Here is an 11,114-nt window from a genome sequence, read left to right as displayed (position 1 = left end):
CCCTCCCCTCTCCCCTCCCCTCTGTCCCCCTCCTCCCTTTGCTTTCAGCAGTACCAGAGACTGAACCAAGGCCTTTGCACTGAGCTACATCTCCAGTGCTTTCTTATTGCTTATTTCAAAACAGGGTCTCAATAATTTGCCCAGTCGGGCTTGAATTCATAATCCCCAGCCTCAGCCTCCCAGAGTGCTGGGATTTCAGGCCTGCACCACCGTACCTAGCTTGCAACAAACTTAAAATTCAATATTTGATACTGGATTTTTTTTAGAACAGCTCTGATTTCAAGAATTCCATTCCTTTGAGTCCACAAACCATCGACATGCCAGTATTTCGGTAATCACTGCCTCCCAGATTGCTCTGTCCCAAACATGTACACACACCAATCCTCTCAGGCTCTGGGTCCTGATTTGGGGTCTGCAGAGGGTGTTGTTAGGATATTCTATGGCTCATCTGCCATCGGATCTTCCTCCCCTGCTTCCCCTGGTCTCCCTTCCTGGCCCAACTCGCTCATCCATCACTGCTTCACAGGACATGAAAAACCATTTTGAAATTAGAGTAAGCAAAACAGAAGGGGGAGGTAAGGCTGCAGTGTAAAGAGGTCATAGAATGCGTTCTCCAGACAAATGAGGAAAGAGTGTTTCTTCCCTGCCGCTTGTATCGATAATTGAGCATTTTCTCTTCGCTTGCTCAGTACAGTCTGTCTTCAAAGACTCTGTGTGCTTTGGAGCGACCCGAGTAAGCCGTGAACACAAGTAATTGAGCGAATTAAGTCTGGATGTGAAACCCTCTCTATTTGGAAGGTGCAGGGCTAAGGGAGTGGAGCAGACACTGTTTTTGCTTCTGTGTTTCAACGAAGGACGACTTTTGTTTGTTTGTTTGCTTTGTTTTGTTTTGAATCGGTGGAAGTTGCAGAACGGACCTTCAGTCCCCTTGGATACCAGCCTCCTTCACAGCTGTGGTTCCTGAGGATGGTGTGTAATAGCTGTCATTTATTGAGCACATACTATGTACTGGCCCTTAGGAAAGGATTTGATGTGGGTCACCTCATTTGGTCCTAACAACCCTATGAAGAATGTAACACATTTCTCTGAGACACTGAGAACAGAAGGAGGTAAACATCTCATTTGTCTGCACACTGCTGGTGAGTCTTGGAGAAAAGATTTGAGTCTCAAAATCTGACCCTGTGTTAATTCAGACACCACACTGTTCTGTGAGGTCAGCATTCAGGAACGCCTAGCTGGACAAACTCCTAGGCAGGATTTTAGAAAGGTAATAATGTGGCTTAGCAAAACCAAGAGGGAAGAGGAAAGAAATAGACTTTGATACACACCTTACAAGTGTCTCATAATGTGGCAGAACCTTGGTCTGAACCTCTGTTCCATTCCAAAGGGGATCACATGGTCAGGCATAATGATCCCTATTTTATAAAGAAAATACAGAGAGCACACTATAACCTAGGATTATAGTCAGTAAGTGGAAGAACCAGTCTTCTGCACCAACCCCCATACTCCAACCCTTCATTTATCAAGGCAGGGGAGTTTTCAAGATGTTAGAGTGGAATGACAGGCAAGAGCATCAAAACATTAGGTTAAGATTTGGCCCGACAGTACCTCCTCCAGGAAGCCCACTGGAATTGGTATCTGCTGTTGATTAACACCACCTGAAAGCCTTGAACATAGAGAATTTTTTTTTTCTCTTTGAGAGAGCGTCTCACTACATTGCCCAGGCTGGGTGTAAATTCCTGGACTCAAGTAATCCTTTTGACTCAGCCTTCCAGATAGCTGGGACTATAGGTGCACCACCATGCCTAGCTTATAACAAACACTTGTGGAGTAAGGCTTATGTGAAGTAATTGACTGAGTGTACATGTATTTTAACATAACCTTTAAAAAAAAAAGAAAAGACTTCCTGTCTAGATCAGGCTTCTCCCATCCATCTCTATGGCCTGTCCCCACCACCTGTCTCCTTCCAGTCACTCATCTCTCCTCCTGCCTCCCACTAAGCGCTGGAAGGGAAATCTGCTGCCCTGTCCTCCAGCTGCCTCTTCGCTGCTGCCGAGCTCCAGAGCACAGTATTTAAATCCTGTTAAATAACCTGTTTTCATGGGCAATCACAGCCAGGTTAGTAAATTCCCCACACGCTCACTCTTAAGACAAAACCTACATCCCAGGTCCCCAGAAAATTGGCCATTGTCTTTTAATGGTGGAATTGAATAGAGCAAATGGTTGCACTTTAAAAGAAAGTTGTTTCCGTTCAGACAAAAAGTTTAGCCTACTGCTCTGAAAATTTCCAGTTCATGGCCCATTTCTCTCCAGGTATAAAGGAGAAAATAAATACCCTCACAAGGCAAGTGATTAATTTCAGCCAGCATTTTTGAGGCACCTGCTGAGGACTGACTCTCAGGCTCTTAATCGGTGGCTCTGGCCACATAGGGGGCTTCGTCTCTGGGATTTCAACCTGGAAACTTTTGGGCTCCCATGTGACCCAGAGAAGGAGGCTTCAGAGGAACCAGCCCTGGCCACGCTCCCAGAGATGGGAGGCAGTCAGCAGAAGAGGCTGGTGGGCAGTTGCTCATTTATTCCCCTGTGTCTCGGCTATGATCCAAGCTGCAATCGCCACCACCCCCGTACCTCTCTTAGGAACCGCTATGTGCACGGCTTCACATTAAGGGATGCTGGGAGATGTATGGGTGTGCATGCACTGCTGAATCCAGGCCTCTGTTGTTTCTGAGGGTGGCCAGATGTCTAGACAGACAGGGGACTAGCAGATGGTCCAGGTCTTAAGCTGCTGGTTTTTGTTACATGCAGGCGGGCCTCAGAAATAGTACCATCCTCTTTTATTTACCCTAAACTAAGGACAGCTTGAGAATCTGTTATCTGTTGCTTTCTGGGTAACAAAAAGGCCAAACTTCGTGGCCGAAGGCAGCCATTTATTCAGTCTTGGCTCTGTGGGTTGCTGGTTTGCGTAGGCTCAGCTGCTCTCAGGTGTTCTGCTGAGATTCACAGAGTCCCGCTAGGCCCATTTGCGCAGTTGTTGGGTAGGGATGAGGCTGGTTGATCTAGGATGGCCTCAACTTGGTGCACCAGACTGACTGGAGCCTTTCTCTGTGTCATTCTTTATCTTCTGCCCTATTCACAGGTAACTTCAGGATCTGGAGAAGAAGACCAGATTCTTCTCAGCCTCAGAATGAACACTGTCACCTCTACCATATTCTTTTCTGGCCGTAGCAAGGTGCAAGGTCAGTTCCGATTCATCATGATATAGTAAGTTGAGTAGTGCCCACCCATTCTTGTCTGCCTAGAACCTCAGATGATTTTACTCGGAAATAGGGCCTTTGCAGATGTAATTACATTAAGAATCTCCAGGGAGATGATCATCCTAGATGTTGGATGATGCACCCTTAATCCAATGACTGGTGGTTTGCAGGGCCTTTCTACTGAGTAACTTCCACAGTCCTTGTTTATTTTTAATTTTGATAGAGGATCTCACTTAGTCACTAAGTTGTCCAGGCTGGGCTCAGACTTGGAGGAAGAAAGCTTCAGGTTCTTCCTCAGCTTCCCAGAATGCTGCCTCAGCTTTCCAGAATGCTGGGATTACTGGCATGCACTACCACATTTAGCTTGACCAGCATTTCTATAAGCAAAAGGGAAGACACAGAGACTGGTAACCACGTGCAGTCAGGTCCCTGTGCAAAGTTAGGCCGAGACTGCAGTGATGCATCTGAAACCAAGAATGCCAAGGTCAGACAGCTGCCATCAGAAGTGAGGCGAGAGGCCGGGGATGGATTCCTCCATAGAGCCTCAAAGCTGTGTAGACACCTTGATTTTGGACTTACTCAGTCACTGAGTTGCCCTGTTTATGTGTTACAGCTGTCCTCAGAAATTGGTGCAGGTGGGACGTAGACTCCACCTCCTGGGAGAAGCTGCAAAGTCACACTGCAAAGGGAAAGATTTGGGAAAGCAAGGAGAAGGGAAGTCACTTTCGCAATCTCACACCTTCATTTACCATTTCCCACTCTGCTCCTGGCAGGTACTTGAAGCCCAAAGAGCAGCCACAGGATGCCAGACACCAGACACACCACAGCCCCGGGCTTCTATTTCTGCCCAGGATACAAAGCCCGCATGCCGGTGTGCTGGCACTCCACAGCTGCCTCCCTGCGACAGCCTCTCTTCCCAGTGACAGATTCTTCACTACATCCAGCTCCAAATCTCCTCGTCTCCGCAGAGATGAAGAAGGCAGATGGCCAGGAGCCCGAGGCTGCCAGCATGGGCACAACACTGAGTCCCTGGCACATCTCCAATGTCTCGGGTCCAAGTGGCCTGGGTGACCAGGCCCCCAGCCCCTTCTGCAGACCCAAGTTTGACCCTGTCTGCAGGAGGCAGCATCCCTTGCAACTCAGATGTTATGCTGGGAAGGAGTTTTGGCAGAGGGATGTCGCTCTGGCCCCACAGGCACCAGACTTGCTTTCTTGGGAATCCTTGTCTGGCGGTGACGCTCAGGTTTGCAGAGACGGTTAGATGTCAGGATCTTGTCCGGAGCGCTAACACTGTCACTAAGGTGGCTGGAGTGGGCTCTGGTCCCAGGCTCTGTCAAGCACACAGTTGGGTGATGTGTTCACTCACAAGACTCCGTCACATGGTCACTTCCAAGGCACAGGCAAAATGCCTGGATCCTGGATGCCTGGTGCTCAGCCTTCCTCTTGTAGGTCTTCCTTTTCTTCTTCCAGGCTCCCTGACAGTTACTCTGAGTTTGGAGCAGGCTCCCATGTCCAAGCAAAATGCGGGTAGACCAGAAGGCCACCTCCAGAGACTTTCACACCAGTATGGAAAAGGGGTGAGTCACAAACATCAATACTACTGAACTCCTATGCTCAGATGATCTTTGTACTACAGCCTCCAAAACAGTTGGGATGACAGGTGCACGCCACTGCACCCCTGGATAAATCGTCAACAACCAGCCCTAAGGAGAGCTTACAAATGTGTCAATGAGCAGTAAGACAAAGTGGGAAAAGGAAATTGGGGTGGTGTGGAGGTGGGATTGGGGAGGAGGTGAAATTTGAGTTGCAAGAACAGACTGAATTGAACTGTATCCCCCAAAGTTCACGTTTTCCCTGGAACCTCAGAGTATGATCTAATTTGAAAGTAGAGGCGTGACCTATAGAAGTCGTTATGATGAGGTCATACCCAAAGGACGGGTGTCCTTATAAGAAGAGGAGAAGAGACACAGCTGTGTTCTGGGGTAGATGGTGTGAACAGAGACAGACAGAGAGAAGAGATTGGAGTGATGAGCCATAAAGTCATTCATTGCTGGCAGGTTTAGAAAGGGAGAGAAGGGGCTGGGGATATACCTCAGTGGCATAAGCATCTGCCTGGCAAACGCGAGGTCGTGAGTTCGATCCCCGGTACCACAAAAAAAAAAAGAAAGAAAGAAAGTAAGAGAGAAGGTAGGATAGTCACCTTGAACAACAGTCTGGTGATTATACAGAGTCACTACACATGGCACAGAGGCTCTACTCCACAGAGATGCATACCCAAGAGAAATGAAAACCACCATCCATACAAAAGCATGGTCAGGAATGTCCACAGCAGCATAATTAGAAATAGCGCGAATGTCTAGCAATTGCTGAATGGATGGATAGAATGTGGATGCAATAGCATATTATGTGATCAAGAGAAGGATGAAGTACCAACACCTATCACAAAGTGAATAAGCCGCAGACACATGGTACTGGGTAAAGGCAACCAGCCACAGAGAGCATGTACACGAGATTCCCGCCAAATGAGATGTTCAGGGCTGGCTAGGCTGCAACAGCAGAAAGTAGCTTAGAGCTGGAGGGGGACCAGGGTTTGGGGTGGTGATGGCTGGAGGGTGTGGAGTTTCTTGCAGAGGTGATGAAAACGGTCTAAAATTATGATGATAGCTCCACACGCCTGGAATATACTAGCAACCACTGAATTATACACTTTGAAAGGGTGAGTTTTATGGTAGATAAATTATATCTCAGTAAAGCTGGGAGATTTTTTTTTGAAGAAGAGAGGCCAGAGAAAAGGCTATTGAGACAGGAGTGGGAGAAAATGGTGGCTTAGTCTAGGGTCCTAAAGTAGAGATAGCCAGCAGGGATGAAAGTCATGTCTGCTAGGGGGAGCATACACAGTGGATTAATAGGTCATCAAAATGTAAGTCTGTCCATGCAAGGAAACATTGCTCATTTATAAAAGGAATGAAGATCTGACATGTGCCACAATGCAGATGAACCTCAAAACCCTATGCAAAGTGAAATAAACCAGACACAAAAGGCCATAGGTTGTGATTCCATTTATACTAACTTTCTAGAATAAGCAAATTCACAGAGGCAGGGAGAATAGAGGTAACCACGGAATAGCGGGGGAGAGAAGGGGGCGTAACTACCTGATAGTTACAGGATTGGGGAAGATGAACACATTCCGGAAATGGAAAGCTGTGACGGTTGCATATTTTGAATAGACTTACTGCTATTGAATTGCACAGCATGAAATAGGTAAGATGGTAGATTTCACGTGGTGTATATTTCACCACAACGACAATGAAAGTACAAAGGGAGTGAGATGGAGCACGGACCACCCTCCGGAGAAGTGACATGATGAAGGGGCAGAGAAGAGGGTGGTGACAGGGAGAAGATGGTTGGGAGGGATTTTGAAGAGCAGGTGTGCAAGGCAAGGTGGGACATGGCAGCATTGAATGGAACATGGCAGCGTGGAGTGGGACATGGTGGCATGGAGTGGGACATGGTGGCATGGAGTGGACGTGGTGGCATGGAGTGGACGTGGTGGCATGGAGTGGGACATGGTGGCATGGAGTGGGACATGGCAGCATAGAGTGGGACAGCAAGCACTCAGGAAGGGGCAGAATTCCTTTGGAAGTCCTTACACAGGAGACCTAGAACCTCTTATTCTTGAGGGTAGAGAAGAGAGGTGAAGAGGGCGGTGGTGGCTCTTGGGGGGAGACCTGGGAGCATGGGTCAGACATGCTCCGCTCTCCCAGCAGCAGGGCTGTCGGCTGAGAGGCAGGTGCTGAGCACAGTGCCATACCCTCTTGTGGTGCACAGCCGTGCTCTCAGCTGGACACCCTGGACAGGAACAGACAGGGTGCTGCCCAAGTGCCATAGGTGACTCTGGATAGGAATGGCCCTTGTGATGATTAATTTTTTTTTTTTTTGTATGCTGGAGATGGAGCCCAGGGATCACTGAGTGACATCCCTGGTCTATTATTATTTTTTTTTTTTGAGACAGCATCTCAGTAAGTTGCCCAACCTGGTCTTAAACTTATCCTCCTGTCTCAGCCTCCCGTGAGGCTAGGATTGCTGGTGTGTGCCACCCTGCTTGGAGCTATGGTTGATCTTGATGGTCAACTTGATTGGCTTGAGAGACGCCTAGGAGATTTGTAAAGCACATTTTGTGTGCATCAGGGTGGGTCACGAGGGTGTGACCTTGGCAGTTTCCGGTCCCTGCCCCTTCCTGTCTGGATGTACCCAGATGCCATGAGGTGAGCAGCCTTCTTCTGCCACACCCTTCCATCATGATGTTTTTGCCTTGAAGCCAGCCGACCATGGACTGAAATCTCTGCAACCGTGAGCCAAAATAAACCTTCACTCCTTTAAACTGCGTATGTCAGATATTTTGTCCCAGTAACAGAAAGGTGACTAATGCATCCCTACCACAGAATCTCACTCTTCTGTGCTGTCTTGATGCCACCTGTTTCTCCCCTAGCCTGCCTTGCACTGAAGGCCTTGACTGCTAACTTCCATAGATACATGAAACCACTTCTCCTTTGGGTTCCAGCAGCACCCCTACCCCATATTCCTCATATTCCACCCTGTCCTCCATCACCCAAGGGCCTCCCCCAGCCACAGACCGCTGCTTCCGGACTAGATAGCCCAGTCTGGGGCAACCCTAGAAGGCTAGGAGTGAGGGGGCGTCAGGCTCCAGGGCATGGTGCTCTGATCATCTCAGCACATCAGTGCCACCTAGGGGCTCCACCCTGGATCACTGTGAGGCCAGAGGCTGTGAGGTAGAGCCTGAGTTCAGCCCCTCCCTACCCTGCTCAGGTACTCCTCCAAACCAGGAGGAGCTGGACTGAACGTGCTCAGCCTGCCCCATCCCCTGGCTCCCAGGGGAAGGTGGGGGAGGGTCAGACAGAGGTTCAGGGCAGGTGTTGAGGGAAGTCCGGCTGTCAGTGCCCTGGGTAGCCCCATCACCCTAAGTGGCCAGTCTGCTGTGTCAGAGAGAGGCAGGCAAAGCGCTGCTCTGGCCGGAGGCTGGCAGGCATGGAGTGGTGATTAAGTCCATGGTGGATTGGCCATGTGCCAGTCGGTCCCCCATCCCTGGCTGCAAGACCCAGTGAAGGCTGGCCATGGGTGTGGTGAGCCTGCCCAGGAAGCCACCCTCTGCATCCATCCTGCTCCTCCTTCATCCCACAGGCCAGGCCTGGGGCCCAGGCACTGACTGGAAACTGGAGCCATCTGGTCACTTAGAGCCACAGCAGCAGGAAGAGTGTGCTCAGCACCAGGCAACCTGCTCCTCAAGTTGGAGCTCCTACTTGTTTGTGGGCAAACCTTGTGCCCAGTCTCCTGCCACTGCGCCCAGTGTTCTGTGAGCCTCAGCTCCGTCCTCCCCTCAGAGACTGACACCATCCTATGGAAGCCTGGGCATGGGGCCAGATGTTTGGTTTTGTATCCAGTCTCTGCTCCAGACCAGCTGTTTGATTCTGGGCGTGTATGTCGACTTCTCTGTGCTTTGAGTGTCTTCATCTATAAATGTGGATTAAAACAGTACTTAAATTTCAGGATTGTCATGGAGATGAAATCCGGTGATTCAACTTGTTTAACCAGCACTCCTGCAGTGCTCACCACAAGTGGACGCTCTTCTAACCCCTTTATAAAAGCTAAGGTATTCGTAACCACTCTGATGCTTACGACCTCGTAACCACTCTGATGGTTACGAGGTTACGAGGTACGATGGTTACAAGGTATGGCTCACACTTTACATAAGGAGACTGAGTCATGGAGAGACTAAGATTATACACTTTATACAGTTAGCGAGTGGTGCAGTTGGAATTTGAAGCTGGAGACGTAGCTCAAGGCCCTCACCGCCATCCTCACACTGAGCTGACTCCGCGTGGCTAACAGAAGGCGCTTAGTGTTTATAGCACTGGTTATCACGCCGAACCAGAGCTGCAGAGTTGTGGCTGACTGTGGCTCTGACCTGTGATGATGACCATGAACTGGGCTTTCCTTCCTCTTCCTCCCTCCTCTCTTGCAAGGGCAGAGAAGCTCTGGAATCCACAGCTCGGTGCTGCGCTGCTGCTGGAGCAGGTGGCAGTTCCTCTTCCCTTTGCTACCAGGATACACTGCCTGATGGGTCGTTGGTAGAGAAGCAAGGCAGAGTGACTCTTGTCCTCCTGGGCCGCTCCCCACCTCCCTGCCCACCCTAAACGCATGCAAGATGGTTTGCAAGTCTCGCCTCGGTGGGGCAGAAGAGCATCCACGGCAAACGCCTACGGAAAATGGAGCAACACCGAAGCATGATCAGCGAAATAAATGGGGGCGAGAGGAGCTGATTTGGCCTGGGGAAGAGTTGGGTGAGGTGTGGATATGGAAGGGGAGAAGGCAACTTCCAGGATCTGCCCCTCAAGGTCCCTGTTTGCATCTCCGCCTTGCCCAGGTGAGGGGCAGTGTGGCCCTTTGCAGATGGGGGGTCACAAAAAGAAGAGAAGCCGCGCTGTTCAGCCCTGGCAGGCATCAGCTTTGGGAGAGAGATCCAGAAAACTAAAAGGCTTTCTCTCAAGTTTTCTGCTCCTCCTCTTAATTGCTTTGTGCTTGGAAACCCTCCCAGCGTAGTGATCCTTGGCTCCTCCCTGGAAAGAGTAGAGCAGGGAGGACTCCCTGTCTCCCAGGCAGTGTGCTCGCCTGCTCCTTCATTTCCTGGCAGTCAAAAGAGACATTTTTCTGCAGGGACGGAAGGCTAGCCTGCCACTTTAGATTCTCAGCAGGCTCTGTCCCCTGTGTGTCTGGCCTCTACTGCCTTGGAGGAGTTGTGCACATCAGAGCAGAAGCCAGCTTGCCTTTGAGGATCTGAGGCTGTGGAAACATGCAGGAAGCTCTTTCCTGCTTTCTCGGTTGGTGACCTGTGTCACCACCATCCCCCACACTCAGAAGGGCCTTCACCTGGATTAACCTACTCTTCTCTGCATCCTGAAAATGGCAATCATTTTCTATGAGAAGTCGGAGGTTTTCATTTGCACCCCCTACGTTCACGCGTCAGTCAGCCCGTTCTGCCAGGGGCGCAGCACCCCGTGGATCCAGGGCACCAAACTTGAGGGGGCTCCTTTCTCTCCCTCGCATGAGTCAACATCTTTCACAGCAGGCTTTCTTCACGGGTGACGTTTGGGACTGGGTAATCCTGTTGTTCTCTTTCTTGTTGGACATTTAACCGTGTTCTTGGCTTGTACCCATTAGATGCCAGTAGCCCCCAACCTCCCAGAAGTGACAACAAATTTCCAGGTGTCCCTCGGGGAAGGAAGAACCGCCCCACTTGCGTAGGCTTTAGAGTCACTGCCTCACAGAGACTTCCTGAGGGCCTGGGCCTCAGTTTCTCTGACAGTACAGAGATAGGTGACCCGGAAGACCAGAGCTTCTAAAATAAGAGATGACCCTACCAGATTTCTGAGGACCCAGAATATTCCAGAAGGCTGGGGAAGAGGCAGACAAACAAAGCCTGGAGCTCTGGACTGCTCAAGGGGGCCAAGTCTTGCTCCCTCTCTCAGATTCTGAGGGTACTGCCTTCCCTCCTCCCCAGACTCTTTTATTAAGCGGGAAGACAGGAAAACACCAGGCTTTGTAGTCTAAAGATCTAGGTTTTAATTCTACCCACCAGCTGTGCGACCTTGAGCCAGTTACATAACCTCTCTGAGCTTGGCTTCTCATCTACAAAATAAAACGAATAGGATCTACCTTGGCAATCGCAAGAACAAAGGACAAACGTGCAAGTTCCCTGGCACCATGCTCAATAGGGTATCAATGGGAGCAGCTGTTATGGCTTTTTCTAACCAGCTAGAAACAAATCCCTGACCCCCTGGAGGC

This window comes from Chinchilla lanigera, unplaced genomic scaffold (genome assembly GCF_000276665.1).
Source record: "Chinchilla lanigera isolate Chin_1 unplaced genomic scaffold, ChiLan1.0 scaffold00152, whole genome shotgun sequence".
Lineage (NCBI taxonomy): Eukaryota > Metazoa > Chordata > Mammalia > Rodentia > Chinchillidae > Chinchilla > Chinchilla lanigera.
Note: the sequence above shows the minus strand (reverse complement) of the source record.